The 14,706-nt window shown below is 44.2% G+C and overlaps 1 protein-coding gene and 1 long non-coding RNA gene across 3 annotated transcripts in view; one reads left to right on the top strand and one right to left on the bottom strand.

Annotated features, from left to right (window-relative positions):
- The first annotated feature begins 982 nt into the window (after nucleotides 1-982).
- Nucleotides 983-14,706, top strand: part of EPC2 (enhancer of polycomb 2) — a 250,165-nt gene continuing 236,441 nt past the window's right edge. Inside the window, exon 1 of the mRNA XM_081580544.1 lies at nucleotides 983-1,049. The gene's annotated coding sequence lies outside the window, so the exon portion shown is untranslated. The remainder of the gene's footprint in view (nucleotides 1,050-14,706) is intronic.
- Nucleotides 2,301-14,590, bottom strand: LOC145542199 (uncharacterized). 2 transcript variants are annotated; one of them, XR_014079647.1, is made up of 4 exons: nucleotides 14,440-14,590; nucleotides 14,187-14,270; nucleotides 3,244-3,425; nucleotides 2,301-2,630 (listed from the first exon to the last, which is right to left on the bottom strand). It is a non-coding gene; the product is annotated as an uncharacterized LOC145542199 (long non-coding RNA). The 2 variants fall into 2 exon arrangements; XR_014079648.1 differs by having other exon boundaries at nucleotides 14,454-14,590.

Here is a 14,706-nt window from a genome sequence, read left to right as displayed (position 1 = left end):
TTCTTAGAGATCAGCGTCATCCTACCATTTTTTTATCTAAGAAGATCAAGACACTGAGATCTAAAGAGATTCAACTTATCCCAGAGCCCTAAGACTTTATTTATTGATTGATAATTCTATCCTACCTCTTTTCATGATGTGTTTGAAGCAGGTGATTACATAGTAGAAGACCCACAATTCATTCATCCACTTAGCAAATAATTGTTGACATCAGGGGACTTAATGAGGCCACTGCAGTCAATAACACTTGAGTCTATAATCAGAGAAATTGAGCATTGATTCTAGGGCTTCTGCCTATGACATTAGACAGGTCTCCCTATCCACCTGCCATGATGCCTAAAGACCACAGGAGAGGCAGCTTTTGGACTAGAATTGTCTTGGGGACCCTTATGAATATGGGATATTTAGTTCTGAATCGTGTCTAACTCTTTTGCAGTCCCATGGACTGCAGCCCTCTAGGCTTCTCTGTCCATGGATTTCCCAGGCAAGAATACTGGAGTGGGTTGCCATTTCCTTTTCCAGGGGAACTTCCTGACCCAGGGATCGAACCCATGTCTCCTGCATCAGCAGATGGATTCTTTACCACAGAGCCACTGGGAAGCCCCTCTTATGAATATACATGCATATTATTCTAGAAGACAGTTGTTCTTTTGGGCTGCCCACATTGAACACTTCTTATTTAGGAGGAATTCTAAAATGAGAGGAATCCTAAAATAGTAAAACAGGCTCCATGTTCTACTATAGAAACAAAATTTATGGATAATCTTTTTTTCCCCAACTCCTGACAGCTGGAGAGAGACCCAGAACCTGGTGCTCCAACCAAATGCTGTAGCTGGGACCATCCATCTTAGAGAAGTGGTCCAGGCCAACTGGAGAGTATCCACAGGTGCCATGGCCACATCAAGTCCAAGGAAACAGTGCCAAACATCCAGAGTCACAGGGGCAGCAACCAAGAAGATGGTTGCCAAGGTTCACCTTTGCCTGGCCTCATTTCCCACTGCACCCTGGTTTGTGCCTTCTGCTTACACTGAATGCTGCCTTGCTTTTCAGTAAGTGACTTTTCTGCTTGAGTGCCTAGAGTCACTTCCAGATCTGGAGAACTGAAACCTCTGACTCAGTCAACTGAGAATAATCATCTATTAATACCTTAGCTCTTTTATAATGTTCTGTCTTGCCCGCTATTAAGAAGCAAAATGAACTCCAGGATAGGGACACTTTGATGGACCCTGCAGGGGGCGTGAGGGGTTCAGAACTCACTTCCATCTTGAAGCCAAGAGTATTAGTGTAAGATGCTGGGTGACTAGAGGTTGTAGAGAAACTGTCACCTCCTTTCCAAATCTGCTGAGGGATGACCTTGAAAAATAGGTCAGTGTTTCACAGTGATCTGTGCTGATTACAGCGCTGTGTCTGGAAGGAGGTGATACATTTTTCCCTAGAACCCCAGGTGGAGAAATGGGCTCTACCAGCCCCAGCTGTTTCATTCTGGGCTGGAATTCTGGTTGAAGCTCTCAGAGCCGAGATTAACAGGCTGCTATTGGGGAGTCAAGCTGCTGTGAGTTCCTGTTTGTAGGAACTGGGCAGACTGGGCTGTGTGTGCTCCCCCCTGTGGAAGAGCTCTGCTCCTCCAGGCAGTTCTGCTAGCACCAGAGCTGAAGGGTCTGTCAGCCTGGTCTCAGCTCCACAGCCCAGGGAGACCAGTCACAAAATGCCACAGCCCTGGGCTCCCATGGGCTCTTCCACCTTTTAAACCAAGATGAAGCAAGAGCATCTGCTTGCTGGTCAGAACACCCACTGCCCTTCTAGCCTCATGCAGGAAGTTGCTTAATGAATTCAAAAATAATTACTCGCAGAGAGGAGATTTCCTACATTGAGTCTGTGGTTTCCTGCCCTTCAGAATGGGCTTCCTGCCCTCCTTTCCAGTGCCTCTCACTGCCTGTGTATCTTCCTGGGCTTAGATACCTGCTTTTCCTCTCCACCAACTCAATCCTTATTTTTGCCCTACTTTCTCCTCCTTTTACTTTCCTCTGCAAAACTTATTTTCTCCCATACCCATACACTTGTGCCCATTAATGTTTGCTTTCTGGAAATATTTCCACTTAAAGAGAGTTTTGTGGCATCCTTGGCTCTCTCTCCTGCTGAACTAGACTGAGCATACATGTATCTTTGGCCTTCACCCCACTTCTTCCCAATCTGATACTGTTAGGGTTGATTGTGTCTCCCTAAGAAATATGTTGAAGTCCTAATCCACAGTACCTCAAAATTGAAGATATTTGGAAATAGGGTCATTGCAGATGCAATTAGTTAAGATGAGGTTGTAATGAAGTAGGACAAACCCCTACTTATAAGGACCCAATCCAATTTGACTAGTGTCCTTATAAGATGATAACCATGTGAAGACACAGGGAGAATGCATGTGACAACAAAGGCAGATGCTGGAGTCATACAGGTGTAAGCCTAGTAATACCAAGATTGCCAGCAATCATCTGAAGTTAGGAAGAGGCAAGTGTGGGTGGTTCTCCTACAGCATGTCCTGCTGACTCCTTGATTTTGAACTTTTAGCCTCCAGAACTGTTGGACAATAAACATTTGTTGTTCTAAGGCATCCAGTTTGTGGCATTGTTGTGGTCACCCTAGGAAATGAATACAAATGCCATCAGGAAGATCCCAGGGACTTGCTTCTAGAGCCTCTTCTGCCACCAACCCTGAACTTCACCAGGCTTCCAGTACTTACCTGAAAACCTCCTTGGGGCAAATAAAGCTGATATTTCCATAAGTGAAAGAGCTCTCTAGAAATTTAAATTCTGTAACCCATAATATTTGAGATGGTTGGTTGACCCTCACTGCCCTATTGTGTTTCCCCACCTACTCCAGCGCTTTTTTTCCCTCACAGTGAATCATCACCCAGCATCCTGCATGAGGCTATTATGGATTATGTGCATGGTTTGTTGCCTGCCTTCCCCCTGCTGGATGGTAAGCTCCATGAGGGCAGGGATCTGATTTGTTCACTGGCACAAAGTAGGCATTCAATAAACCTCTGTTGAATAAACAAAAACTGAGCCAGGACATTTCCAACCCGACCACATGGAGGGGCTACAATTCCTCTGCAGGAGGCAGGATGGGGTGGAGTCAGGAGAGGTAGCAGGGCTAGGAACAGTGAATACAGTGTTCAGGTGGGTGGAAATGGAAAGGTTTTTCACTTGTCTGAGGAATTCAAGCAAGAGATACAGCAAAGGCATGGCCTACCTTGGATCTTTCCATCTTGTGATCTTAATAGATCCCTGCTGCTTGAGGGTGTCAACACAACTTGACTATCAGTGTAATCCCACGCAGAGTGACAGAGGCCACCCAGGATAACTTGAGCAGCTGACGTCACCCACTGTTGTCCTCTTGTTCTCAGGCTGGTTTGTCCTTGTTCCTTCTCTGACCTGTGCAGGGTGAGATGAGCTATTTAGGTAGTAGTCCAAGGGAGACCCCTCTGAGAGCTCACCTCAGCACACCTACCCCCTTGGCCTTTTGGGAAATGGACAGCGTAAGTTGTTCTTTCATATATCATTTTGTATATATATTTATTTATTGGCTGTGCTAGGTCTTCATCGCTGTGTGTGCTTTTCTCACGGAGATGGTTGTTTTTCAGTCATTAAGTTGTATCCAGCTCTTTGTGACCCCCATAGACTGCAGCATGCCAGGCTTCCCTGTCCTTCACTGTCTCCCGGAGTTTGCTCCAATTCATGTCCATTGAGTCGGTGATGATATCTAACTATCTCATCCTCTGCCACCCTCTTCTCTTCCTGCCCTCAATCCTTCCCAGCATTAGGGTCTTTTCCAAAGAGTTGGCTCTTTGCATCAGGTAGCCAGAGTATTGAAGCTTCGGCTGCAGCATCAGTTCTTCCACTGAATATTCAGGGTCGATTTCCTTTAGGATTGACTGGTTTGATCAGCTTGCAGTTCAAGAGAGTCTCAAGAGTTTCAATGATCAGGGGCTACTCTGTAGTTGTGTTGCACTGGCTTCTCATTGTGGTAACTCCTCTTGTGGCTTCTCTTGCTGCTGAGCCCAGGCTCTAGGACGTACAGACTTCAGTAGTTGTGGCATGAGGGCTCCGTAGTTGGATTTCCAGGCCCTAGAGCACAGGCTCAGTAGTTGTGGTTCATAGGCTTAGTTGCTCCATGGCATGTGGGATCTTTCTGGACCAGGGATCAAACCCTGCTTTGGCAAATGGATTCTTTACCACTGAGCCACCAGGGAAGCCCCTGGACAGTATAAGTTTAATGAAGGGGATGTGATGGGAGAAGAAAATCAGCGGCGTGGAAACAGTCTTGTGACAGTGTTCATACAGACTCAATTTCCAAGAAGAGATGAGCACGTGTCACCAAAGTGGACAGGATAGAATAAATGGATACAAGTCTTTAAAGTTGTTAAACCAACCATCTTCATAGTAGGCACTTGCTTTTCTCTAAAGTGAAAACTATAGGCAAATTGATAATGTACTGGAGAAGTTATTAATTGATGTTTTAGATGCCATCCCAAGGCAAGAAAAGGAGGGGAAAATGCCTTACTGGCTTAAGCTTCTTCCACTGAAGATCATCAAGCTGGCATTCCTCTTGGCAAATGAGGGCCTTCATTTTCCAGACTTAGCTCATCCATCTTCACTTTCAACTCAATTTGTTCAGCAGCTGCATGTCTCTGGGTTCCTTTTGCCTTTCCCTAGCACAGGCTCCATCTAGTCCCCCATTTGATCATGAGGTGTTTAATTGCTGCTAGTTTTGCCACTTCCTGGCAGTCTCAGGGACCTTGTGTGTGAGAAAATGGGCCAAATGTGTATACCTTTCTTGTTACCCATATCTCTTATAACTCTGCAAGTAGACAGAGGTGGAGTTTTTCAATGGATTGTGGGGTGAAGTTGCGGGGCTCCTGTGCTAACCCCTGTCTGACAGAGCTGCACAGATTGCTCAGTGCAGGGCCTGGCCTGGAACAACCACCTACAAATATCCTCTCCCTTCCTGCAATGACCGGAAACAGCAGAGGAGCGAGGGAATATGGCAGAGATGTTTGATACACAGATGCAGACTTACAAAATTCAATTGTAAGTTGCAGGGCCAAGAGAGAGAGAGGGATTTTTCAATGGCCATTTAAGTGTTTTCAGTGCTTTTGCCCACAAGTCCTGCACTGACATGAGGAAGGCATGAGAAATGGGGCTCTGGTCAGCCCATGGAGGTCCCAGCTCCCTCTTGCCACATGTGACCACCCATGTACTAAGTATGATTCTCAGGTTTAAAGAAATATACTTTATATACAATATAAAGCTTAGATATAAGCCAACCACTCCTCTAGTGTTTGACCAAAGAGACACCAATTTGTCCTTACTTGGCCAGAAGAAAAAATGTTGTTTTCCCAGTGGATTTTTTTTTTCCCCTGCCACTCAGCATGTGGGATCTTAGTTCTCAGACCAGGGATCGAATCCATACCCCTTCCATTGGAAGTGCAGAGTCTTAACCACTGGACCGCCAGGGAAAAGTCCCCCTACTGGTGTTTTGAGAGATGGTCTCCAACGTGGCACAAAAATACCACCCTGTGAGCTGTATTCAGAGGCCAGTTTCAGAGACTTAGAAGTTTTGAGCACGCTTAATTTTCATCGCATGAGTGCTCCCCAGGTCAGCTCTGACTGCCCCATGAGGAGGACCCTGTAACCAGCCCCGATTCAGCCTACTGTCAACTGTGCTGCAGTGAGTCAGCTCCTCCCAGCCCCGTTCCCCCTCTTCTAGTGAACTGTGCTTCTCCAAGTCCACCTCCATTCCATCTGGATTAATTCGATGGGGAGGAGAGAAGGAGGTACCGGTGAGGAGGGAAGTGTTAGAGCTGAACCTACTAGTAGGAAGGAACTAAGTCTTGTCCTTAGGTTCTTCCCAAGTCCTGAAAGAAGGCTGCCCTATGTTTGGTCCTTCCCACATGGAACAGACTTAAAAATTCCAGACAAAAGAAGCAAGCTTCTGTGGAAGAAACCCTGGGCATAGTTCTGCCTTAGTGACAAGCAAGGCTTGGCGAGTGGAATAGAGGTCTGCGGGAGGGACACAGACAGGGCCACTGGGTCTCGGTTTGAGGGACACCAGGGAAGTGTCCTCATCTTTACTCCTTGGCAGGTTTCAGTGGAGACTTCCATAGCAGCAGCAGCAGCAGCAGCAGTCACCTGGGTCTGTCAAACCCAGCCTCCATCTTCCTGTGGCCACTGTCTTCAAATCCAGGTTCAAATACACCTGAGGGTCTATAGATTTTCAAGGGGGTAAATGTTGATGAACGATCTAAAGAGAATCTACTTCCAGAGTGTTAACTTCCAAGTACAGATTTCTAAAATCATTTCATGAAATTTCCCATGTTCCCCTCACCCATTGCAATTTCACGTGGAGCTTTGCACTGGGGTCTAAAAACCTCCTCAAGCCAGAAAAAATGGGGAGATTGACGTATTGGCTTCTGGGGAGCTTCTTTAATGATTCATCAAGGCATCTTTGCCCCTTAGGGCTTTCTGTCCTTCCCTGTCCTGTATGTATTTCTGTTAAGCGTGGCCCACATTGAGATGCTCTAAATTTAGAACAACTAAAGCAGGATAGGTTAGTGGTGCTAAATTTTTTACACGATTTCTTTCAGATTCACTCTGCATTATTCAGTAATTAAACCTATCTTATCAAACCATCTCATGAAATATTTATTCCGATTATAGTTTGTTCTCATCTTATGAAATGTTTAATCTTTTATAACTCCTAACAAAAATAAATTTTCAAACTAAGGATGAAGCATTTAGACGTTAACTTTAATTTCTGCAAGTGGGTATATATTTCTTTAGAGTTTTTTAGGGAAATACATGACTAAAAATGTTTGGAGACCATTGACCGAAAGAATGTCATGCTCCCCACCTTCGTTCCATTCATGTGAGTGCCTGCCACGTTCTAGAGTTGTGCTGACCAAGATGTAGCCACCAGTCACATGTTGTTATTTAGGATTTGAAATGTGGCTACTATGATTAAGAAACTAAAATTTAGTTTAATTTTAGTTGTAATAGCCGCATGTGATTAATGGCTACTACATTGGACAGTGCAGAGATATTTCTATCATCACGGAAAATTCTATTGGACAGCAGTGGTCTAGAGTGTCCTAGAAACTGACATGACCTCTAGGGGTGGATGTAGCTCCAGGAAAACCTGTGATCAAAAGTATTTAATTTTTGGAAAAGGTAATTCAAGCACATGATGCAAAATTATAAAAGACAGAAAATGGCTTATAGGGAAAAATGAGTCTTTTTCTGACTTCTGTCCTCTGTCATCCAGTTTCTCCCCTTACCAGTTTCTTGTGATTTCCTCCAAAGATATTCTACTCAAATGCACGCATAAGTGAATGTGTCTCTGTGGCAGCTGAAAAACATAGCCACAAACATTCTTTGACATTCCTCCCATTGAGAAATGAGGTGTATGGTCCCTCCCCTTGAGTCTGGATCAATTCAGTTCAGTTCAGTCACTCAGTATCGTCCAACTCTTTGCGACCCCATGGACTGCAGTAAACCAGGCCTCCCTGTCCATCACCAACTCCCGGAGTTTACCCAAGCTCATGTCCATTGAGTCAGTGATGCCATCCAACCATCTCATCCTCTGTTGTCCCCTTCTCTGCCTGCCCTCAATCTTTCCCAGCATCAGGGTCTTTTCAAATGAATCAGTTATTTGCAACAGGTAGCCAAAGTATGAGAGTTTCAGCTTCAACATCAGTCCTTCCAATGAACACCCAGGACTGATCTCCTTTAGGATAGACTGGTTGGATCTCCTTGCAGTTCAAGGGACTCTCAAGAGTCTTCTCCAACACCACAGTTCAAAAGCATCAATTCTTAGGTGCTCAGCTTTCTTTACAGTCCAACTCTCACATCCATACATGACTACTAGAAAAACCATAGCCTTGACTAGACAGACCTTTGTTGACAAAGTAATGTCTCTGCTTTTTAATATGCTGTCTAGGTTGGTCATAACTTTTCTTCCAAGGAGCAAGTGTCTTTTAATTTCATGGCTGCAGTCACCATCTGCACTGATTTTGGAGCCCCCCAAAATAAAGTCTGTCACTGTTTTCACTGTTTCCTATCTATTTGCCATGAAGTGATGGGACTGGATGCCATGATCTTAGTTTTCTGAACGTTGAGCTTTAAGCCAACTTTTTCACTTTCCTCTTTCACTTTCATCAAGAGGCTCTTTAGTTCTTCTTCACTTTCTGCCATGAGGGTGGTGTCATCTGCATATCTGAGGTTATTGATATTTCTCCCAGCAATCTTGATTCCAGCTTGTGCTTCCTCCAGCCCAGCGTTTCTCATGATGTACTCTGCATATAAGTTAAATAAGCAGGGTGACACTATACAGCCTTGACATACTCCTTTTCCTATTTGGAACCAGTCTGTTGTTCCATGTCCAGTTCTAACTCTTCTTCCTGACCTGCATACAGATTTCTCAAGAGGCAGGTCAGGTGGTCTGGTATTCCCATCTCTTGAAGAATTTTCCAGAGTTTATTGTGACCCACACAATCAAAGGCTTTGGCATAGTCAATAAAGCAGAAGTAGATGTTTTTCTGGAACTCTCTTGCTTTTTCAATGATCAAACGGATGTTGGCAATTTGATCTCTGGTTCCTCTGCCTTTTCTAAAACCAGCTTGAACATCTGGAAATTCACAGTTCGCATGTTGCTGAAGCCTGGCTTGGAGAATTTTGAGCATTACTTTGCTAGCGTGTAAGATGAGTGCAATTGTGTGGTAGTTTGAGCATTCTTTGGCATTGCCTTTCTTTGAGATTGGAACGAAAACTGACCTTTTCCAGTCCTGTGGCCACTGCTGAGTTTTCCAGATTTGCTGGCATATTGGGTACAGCACTTTCACAGCATCATCTTTCAGGATTTGAAATAGCTCAACTGGAATTCCATCACCTCCACTAGCTTTGTTCATAGTGATGCTTCCTAAGGCCCACTTGACTTCACATTCCAGAATGTCTGGCTCTAGGTGAGTGATCACACCATCGTGATTATCTGGGTCGTGAAGATCTTTTTTGTACAGTTCTTCTGTGTATTCTTGCCACCTCTTCTTAGTATCTTCTGCTTCTGTTAGGTCCATACCATTTCTGTCCTTTATTGAGCCCAATTTGCATGAAATGTTCCCTTGGTATCTCTAATTTTCTTGAAGAGATCTGTAGTCTTTCCCATTCTGTTGTTTTCCTCTATTTCTTTGCATTGATCCCTGAGGAAGGCTTTCTTATCTCTCCTTGCTATTCTTTGTAACTCTGCATTCAAATGGGTATATCTTTCCTTTTCTCCTTTGCTGTTCGCCTCTCTTCTTTTTGCAGCTATTTGTAAGGCCTCCTCAGACAGCCATTTTGCTTTTTTGCATTTGTTTTTCTTGGTGATGGTCTTGATCCTGTCTCCTATAAAATGTCACGAACCTCCGTCCATAACTCATCAGGCACTCTATCTATCTAATCTAGTCCCTTAAATCTATTTCTCACTTCCACTGTGTAGTCACAAGGGGTATGATTTAGGTCATTCCTGAATGGTCTAGTGGTTTTCCCCACTTTCTTCAATTTAAGTCTGAATTTGGCAATAAGGAGTTCATGATCTGAGCCACAGTCAGCTCCTAGTCTTGTTTGTGCTGACTATATAAAGCTTCTCCATCTTTGGCTGCAAAGAATATAATCAATCGGATTTTGCTGTCGGCCATCTGGTGATGTCCACGTGTAGAGTCTTCTCTTGTGTTGTTGGAAAAGGGTGTTTGCTATGACCAGTCGTTCTCTTGGCAAAACTCTATTAGCCTTTGCCCTGCTTCATTCTGTACTCCAAGGCCAAATTTGCCTGCTACGCCAGGTGTTTCTTGACTTCCTATTTTTGCATTCCAGTCCCCTATAATGAAAAGGACATCTTTTTTGGGGTGTTATTTCTAAAAGGTCTTGTAGGTCTTCATAGAACCATTCAATTTCAGCTTCTTCAGAATTTCTGGTCAGGGCATAGACTCGGATTACCATGATATTGAATGCTTTGCCTTGGAAGCAGACAGAGATCATTCTGTTGTTTTTGAGATTGCATCCAAGTACTGCATTTCGGACTCTTTTGTTGGCTATGATGGCTACTCCATTTCTTCTAAGGGATTCCTACCCACAGTAGTAGATGTAATGGTCTTCTGAGTTAAATTCACCCATTCCAGTCCATTTTAGTTTGCTGATTCCTAGAATGTCAACGTTCACTCTTCCCATCTCCTGTTTGACCACTTCCAATTTGCCTTGATTCATGGACCTAATGTTCCAGGTTCCTATGCAATATTGCTCTTTACAGCATTGGACCTTGCTTCTATCACCAGTCACATCTCTGGTCTGCATAGGCATATGACTACTTCAGCCATTAAAATATGGTGACATTGTATTACTTTCCATCTAAAAGTTCCTAAAAGTTTGTACAGCTTCCACCTTGTTTGCTGGGACACTTACTCTTGGAACTCTGAGCTGTGAAGTCCAGCTAGTTTACGGCCACCATACTGGAGACAGTACATTCAAGGATGCAGGTCAATGCTCCCAGCTAAGTCATACTTCAGCCACAAAAGCCAAAACACCAGACTCAAGAGTGATGAAGCCATCCTAATTCGTTCCCCATAACTCATGAGAGCTATTTTACAATTTGAAAGGTTTGGTAAAAACTTAGTAGAAGATACTTTTAAAACTAAGCATTGAAAAAATGAGTTAATTAGTAACCGCAAGGAAACAAAGTTGCCCCATCAAAGAATAATATTCTACATAGTTCAGCCGTGAGTACTTAAGTCACAGTAATACAAACAGTGAACATTGATTTAGCCCCAAATGGTGATATTACTACATTGGGAGGATGGAAGGGGGGAAATGCATGTGAGGAGGATGAAGGAAAGCAACTGAAAATGTCTAAAATTGAAGAAGCTAAAAATAGCCATATTATTTAGAAGTACAGATATAAATTACAGAAGAAACAGATGGGAAATACTAACGCATGGGTGGATGCCAGTAGGCCTGATCCAACAGAGAAGGAGATTGAATGAATGAGGAGAGATCACTCAGGGACTGACTGGCCTTTGATAGGCAATGGAGGCATTGACCAGAGGGAAGGAAACAAGGCCAACGACTGTAGAAGTGTAAATTAAAGGTGAAAAAGTGAGGTAATTCACATTTGAGAGTTTCTCTTTTCTCAGTGAAATATGAGCAGAGTTTATCAGCTGAGAGCAAGAAGCAGGAAGGGCTACAGGAGTTTTAAAGATAAAAAAGTTGTTTCAGAAAATATGAATGCTGGTTTACCAGAAAAACACAGTAGTATTGCTGAGCTGTTTTGAGTACCCCTTTGAGGTCTGTGATCATGAACTTAAAGAGAAAACAGTCTTCTGACGTGGCTTTTCCATAGTAACAGTAAATTACTTGAGTGCAGGTATGGAGAAGAGGATGGTGTTTTATAGCATGCTATAATAAAAGATGAGGGGAATGTGAGGATGAGAGTTTTTTGAAGGGAATATATATAGTGATGGACCACAAACCCTAAGCTGGACAGGAAGAGTGAACACAGGTGGCAGTTGATGGATAGTAAAAAGTGGTGGAGTCAATAGAAGGGTGATCTTGACAGAGTTGAATTGCTGCAATGGACACTTGAACGAGTGCATTGAAGGAGAGGAGGCTGTGCAAGACGGTGGGCATTTGAGCTTGCAGAAGCTGGACAATGTCTAATGGTGACAAGGTACAGACTGACCCTGAGGTGAGATGGAGGAATAAAAGATCATTAGAGATGAGAAAGTCAAGGAGAATGAGAAGCCAAGATGCTAGATGGGACATCTATAGGGTTAACATCTCTGTCGACAGGAGCTGTGCAGAGATGGAGAACAGGAGGTGTAGCCCCCAGTGAACGAGAACATGTGGTCTCGCTGTAGAATCAGACAGCAGGATCCTGTAACGGGCAGGGGCTTTGTGAGAGGGGATAGGAGTTACACTCTGGGAGTAACAGTGGAGAACAAGCAGGCACCAACATTCCTTCCTGGCCTTGAAGAGAGCTGTCAAAATAGTGTGCTCAGGACCAGCCAGGCTCTCACTAAGGCAAGGAGGAGTGGGGAAGGCTGTTAGAGGCTGAACTCAGGGAGTTGGGGATCAGGGGTGTCTGGAAGACACAATGGAAATGTTTGTGAGGAAATGGAAAGGAAGGGTGGAAAACTGGGACAAATCATTTGATGAGCAAAGCAGGAAAGAGATGCAATTCCAGGTGGCAATGGATACTAGAAAGGTCTGCTCGTGTGGTGGCGATAGAGGAAAATAAAGTCCAATCTTGTCTCTTGCTTGCTTGGAATCCTCCAGTGACATTCCACCAAACAGAGTATAACTGAACTCCTGAAAAGGCCTTACAAGGCTCAACATCAGTAGTGGTCCAAGTATGGTCTCTGGACCAGAGGCATCAGCATCACCTGGACCTTGTTAGAAATGCAATTCTTGGGCGCTGCTCTAGAGTGGTTGACTTTGAAACTCTTATAGCCACACTGGCTTTTTTCTTTCTGTTCCCAGGCTCATACTCTCCTCAGGGCCTTTGCTCTAGCTATGCCATATGCCTGGAATGTGCCTGCTCCAACCTGTCTTGTGTTCTCTCTCTCTTTCTCCCCCTCCCTCACTTTCCCCCTATTCAGAGACCCTTCCTGACTGCTGTATCTCACCCTCAATCGTCTTCTAATCCACAGTGATCTTATTTCTGCCAGCACTTAACACTTCCTGAAATCTTTTGTTTTTTAAACTGTTTATGTCTGTCTCCCCCAGTAGGATGTAAAGTGCATAAGAACTGGGAACTTCTCAGCTTTTTTTACCATTGTGTCCTCAATACAGAGCTGTTGAATAGTGAGGTGCTCAGTAATTGCTTGTTGAATAGATGAAAAAAGATGAGATGAATCCTGGTATTTGTTTCATTTTGAGAGACAAGAGGTGCACGTCCCCTGGGGATCTGTTCAAACAGAGATTCATCTGAGTGGGACCCACTTTCTGCATTTCTAACAAGGTGTCTGGTTCAGAGACTTGTCTCAAAATCTGGCAGCTATTGGGCTGCCCTGGTGGCTCAGACGGTAAAAAATCTACCTGCAATGCAGGAGAACCAGGTTCAATCCCTGGGTTAAGAAGATCCCCTGGAGAAGGGAATGGCACCCCACTCCAGTATTCTTGCCTGGAGAATTCCATGGACAGAGGAGCCTGGCGGGCTACAATCCATGGGGTCGCAAAGAGTCGGACACAACTGAGCGACTAACACTTGCAGCTTCCCGGCAACATCCTGGACATCCAGTCAAATCTGTACTGATTGTATTTGAACTATTCTCTGGCCAGAAACAAGGGTAGTTTCCCTGAATTAGCTCTCCTTGGGGAGGAGAGATATTTGGGCTCTTTCCAAAGATTACAGATAATTAAAAGACGCTTACTATGGAGGCTACTGCTTTTAAAGGAGCCAAGTTTGGCTGAGAACAAGTCCAATTTTTCCAAAGTAATAAAGAAATAAGAGACTAGATAATTGCGATCTGTGGCTAATCTGTTAACTATAAAGTGAAGAATTGTTTAAATCTATTCCCAACTAAATCATTTGCTAGGAAAGCCAACAAGAACCAGGAGAGGGTTCAATATGCATTTGGCCTCTTCTCCTTCCTGTTCATGTGCTCTGGGGTGCCATTAGCCAGGGAAAATGGCAAAAGAAGGAAGTCTAGGGCTGTGTTATCTGAAAACTCAGATAGCAAACACTGCAATTGAAGACCACAAGAGTCAGATAAGCGTTTCTCAGAATTGATTGCTAAGATATGATCATGCAACAAAGAGTTTTTTCATTAAAAAAAAAAGTTTGGAAAATGCTGGGTTATGCAAACAAATTAGAATTTTCCAGCTCCAGGACTTCTCAGGGGCATCAGTGTTCTAATCTACTTGTGACTCACCAAGGGCTTTCAGTACAGAGCTTCTTCTAAGAGTGTCTCGTAGGACCTGTATTCCGTGGAGAGACCCTTGGGAAGGTTCATTGGAGGAGGCTGGCTTTCATTTAAGTTTTTCTTAAAAGAGGAAGGCTGAGCAGAGATGAGAAATAGGACCAAGGAGAGAGGCACAAGTAAGTGGTTTGTCACCAGGACCCTCCCTCAGCTTTCTGCCTCCCAGGGACTTGCAATCTGAATGACCCACCTGTTCCAGCATTCCCAAAAGCAGTCCCTTCATCTCCCTTTCTTCATCTTCTGTGTCCCATCCCCTCAGAGCTCTGTGGAAACGCTGAAAGAATCATCCACTGTTGTGAGTTAATTTGAATATCTCTCCCAAGGGTAGTAGTATTTTAAACAGGACTTATGGAATGGTCCTACTTGACCCAAAGGGATGGTTGTCTATTGAATTTCAGGCTGGTAGGAGTGGTTTTTGACTTGAGGAACCCAGCTATCCTTACTGAAGGGTGTCTACCTCCAGGTCCTGGAACTGAGAGGTAGGGTGGTTGGCTGATGAAGAAACGGCTCTATCTCCATCTGTCTTGTTCTGTGAATCTGGGTTGGTGGGCCCAGCACCACCACACCACCACAATCCTTCAGCCAATTCTCTTCAAAGTGGGACCCTGGAGAACACTTGCTACAGTTCCAAGTAATACTTTACAAGCATGCGTGCATGCTTTGTTGTGTCTGACTCTTTGTGACCTCATGGACTATAGCCCGCCAGGCTC

This window comes from Giraffa tippelskirchi, chromosome 3 (assembly GCF_054371585.1).
Source record: "Giraffa tippelskirchi isolate mGirTip1 chromosome 3, T2T-mGirTip1v1.2.pri, whole genome shotgun sequence".
In the NCBI taxonomy this organism is placed as follows: domain Eukaryota; kingdom Metazoa; phylum Chordata; class Mammalia; order Artiodactyla; family Giraffidae; genus Giraffa; species Giraffa tippelskirchi.
This window is presented reverse-complemented; position numbering and strand designations above follow the sequence as displayed.